Genomic DNA, 3,673 nt, shown 5'->3' with positions numbered 1-3,673 from the left:
CCAGGCCACGCCCACCCCGGAAGGGGTCCGGCCACGCTCCACCCACCCCGGAAAGGGACCCTGTCACGCCCCGCCCACCCCGGAAGAGTGGTCGGGAAGAGGCGGTCCCGCCTCCCTCGGGCGGTCCCACTTCAGCCGCCGCGCAGGGGGAGGGGAAGGGCTCAAGGCGGGGGAGGGCAGCGGCCGGGGGTTGGGAGGCGCCCCAGCCCGAGGCCGCGTGCAGAGTCGCCCCTCCTTTCCTCCTCAGAGCAGGTCGTGCGGGGCCCTGAGCTGACCCGGTACGAACCCAGGCTCGGGCCCACGCGCGGCTGGATCTGGTTCACCGGGCGGCCACCCGCCGCCGGTCCTCGCCTGCTCGCGGGGCACGTTTGCGCCCCAGCACAGCACACACAAGGCACGTCTGTCTGCACCCCAGCACAGCACATACACACAAAGCGCTCTGCACCCCAACACAGCACGCTCTGTCTCTCTCTCTCTAGATGAAAAGACCGAACTTAGGACATCACCCCGTTCATCAAGGACGTGTGGTAGGAAATGCCTGCTTGGGATTCATTTGAAGGTTAAAAGTTCTGTCATCTCTGAGAGCAAAAATACTCTGAATTTGGTTTCAGTGGGACTTTTTAAAGGCGGATTCTTTTGAAGTTACTTTCAAATTATCTAGACAAACGTCTTTTTCTTTCATATCTTGCAAAACAGTGTCTCAAAAAAAAGGAGGGGGAGAAATCCCCTTTGCTTTTGCAGTATTCAAAACAGCACAGAAGTTCCTCAGTTTTTTTTGGTTTTTTTTTTTTTTTGGTTTGTTTTGGTCGCTCTATAGAAAGGCAAGTGCTTAAATAGGGACAAACAAGTATATGTTTCTAGAACACTTAAAAATAAAAAACAAAACCCCTTTTCCCAAGATTGCTGGAGTCCAGCTCTGCAATTCTATTTGAAACTAAACGGTAGTCTAATGTAAACTGTGTTCCAATGCATGACGCTGAAATGCTAGAGCCTATCCTTTAGAATTAGGAGACCATCCATCCACATCAACGCTACGCTGTGACCCCTACGACTCAAAAGTTCTGCGGCGGCGTTACCCCTTCCCCACTGCCTGCATGCTTCTCTTAATGTTCTTTTGTAACTATCTCTTCTTTCTAGTACAATATGTGTTTCTCTGCCTGAGTACTTTAGATTGTAAATTCTTAAGTTAACTCTCTCATTGTACCCACCACCAAATTCAGAAAAGGGTTGCTGAATTAATCTCGGTCGAAATCCACCTGTTGTGAAGGTGGGAGGAGATCTGAGCAGGAAAACATCTGGTAGAGAAGGCTCTGATCCAGATACTAGATGTGCCAGGAAAATAAGATGAACAAAAGGCTTGACTGCAAACTGTGAGAGAACATGTGGAATTCAAGGAAAAAGCTATAAGTATAAAAGCAGATTTAAGTAACATTGAGGACCAAATCCTGCACAGGAATCTGGATAGCTGGCATGTTTTAATTGGCTGTAAGAAATGATGATTTTTCTTTTCTTGTTTGGTGGGAAGGGGGTGGGGAGGTAATTAGCTTTGTTTATTTTTAATGGAGACACTAGGGGATTGAACCAAGGACCTAGTACATGCTGAGTATGCACTCTACCACTGAGCTATACTCTCCCCGCCTAGGAAATGATTAGTTTTAAACAGTGGTATCTTCTGTCCTGCAAAAACTGGTCCTGTAAGGTGCTCAGCCCTTAGCTGGCAGCTAATGCTACCTTTTCTTAAGTCTTCTGAGAATCCTCAAACAGTGATAAACATACCCATTATTTAATGATGCATATTTATTGAAGCACAGAGAGAGAGAGAGAGGGAGAGGTATTCCTCTTAATTTGAAGTGACACCTCCCAGTCCAGGTCAGAAAAGGAAGTGTGCTGAAATTAATGATTCTGAAATACCATGAATACCATTTCTTAGTCTTTAATGACAACAACAAAGAGTAGTTCTCTGCATTACATTTCCTTTCAAGGCAAATTTTTGTAAATCAAGAGTAGAGTAGATAAGGTAGCATACTGTTTAAGGCATTTAAGTTTGAGATGAATGTATTAGGATTTATATTTTAAGCACCTCAAAGCATAAAGAACTGAATGTTCATCTCCTTTACTCCCATGCGTCTGAGGCAGTTAAACCAGAAATGTTAACTTTAGAAAAAATACTTAGTATCTATTTTTGCAACACACTCCAAAGAACAAAATTGGAACAACCAAGATTCTTCAGTGTATCTTCAAAATTCAACACTTTTCCTTAGTGGCATATTTAAAATGGGTGATCAGTCAATTATGTTTTGGCTATTGGTTTTCTAACCTTGTCCAGAAAACTGTGAAGTCATTGGTATACATTTTAAGAATTTTGTAAAGCTAACGCAGTATTTTCTGACTTTTAAGTCCAAGGGGAAAATTAAATGTCTGATAGAATGTAAGCTCCTTATTCACTACAGCATCCCTAGTGCATAGAACAGTAGCTACCACATGGTAGGTACTCATTAAATATTTCTCATTGAATGAGTAAGAAGCTTTTTTTGTTTCGTGTCTGTGAAGTCCATGAAAACATGAATCATACTGAGATGACATCGTGAATAAAAAAGAAAAAAACCCACCAGCTTATTGTTGGAGTAAATTATTGCTCACTTTTATTCTTAAATTCAGATAAACACTACTCATTTTAGAACCAATGAATCTAAGGGTTAAAAGAATCTCTCTTGCTATTGTACTTTAAATTACTTATATGCTTTTTTCTTGTTCAACGTTTAATCTCTATCCGTTTCCACATAACATCATAGTATTACAGTCTTCTGTGCAGACTAGTGGCCAGTAAATGAAACTTGACTCATCATTTGCTTTAAACTTGGCCCAAGCTGGGAAAGTGTGAATCTCTAAGTGAAATAACAACGGTTTTCCCAAATACCGACGTGAACGTTCTCCTGATGTGCTGGTGGGACGAGAAGTTGAGAGTGAAGCTCAAATCCATTTACTTCGAAGTGTAAGTATTATTCGTCGTTTATCACTGCAGCAACGATCCAATGTGAACAACTCATTTCGAAAGACAAACAGCTCAATTTTGGTCTGTGCTGCACGGACACCCACATCGCAGAAGGCCCCGCAGACGGCTGCGAGGAGCATCACTGCGGAGCACAGCCTACTGTACACACACTGGACTGGCCCGGAATTCTACTGGACTACACGGAGCGATTTAACAATTCCCAGCAGTCCTGGCTGTCACAACGTTGCTTCTCCGGACACTCGGGAGAGCCACGGGAACGTGCCAGACCGCAGAGCACCGCTCCCATCCCGATGGAGCGTCCGCGGGGCAGCAGCGCACCGCGAGCGAGCCCGCACGCCCGTCCACACTCAGAGGAGCGCAGGCCCCGGGCAGAGCTGGTAGGGACGTGAGGAGGCTGGGGCCGTGCGACCTGACGGGGTCAGAGACGGCGAAGAACTCTGCCCTAGGGATGAGGAGACCGCGGAAAAACAGGGAAGCGCTCAGGCGACGGAGCGCGGACCAGGAAGCAACCCTCGCCTGCGGGCCCGCGCCCCGCGGACAAAGCAGGAGCGAGGTCACGCCCATGGGCGGGATCTCGGCCGGAAGGGGCGGGGCTCCTCGCGGGCCCGTCGTCTAGGCAACGGGGCTCCTCAGAAAGCCCAAATCTGGCAGTTTAGGGCG

The sequence above is a fragment of the Camelus ferus genome, chromosome 14 (genome assembly GCF_009834535.1).
Source record: "Camelus ferus isolate YT-003-E chromosome 14, BCGSAC_Cfer_1.0, whole genome shotgun sequence".
Taxonomy (NCBI): Eukaryota; Metazoa; Chordata; class Mammalia; order Artiodactyla; family Camelidae; genus Camelus; species Camelus ferus.
Note: the sequence above shows the minus strand (reverse complement) of the source record.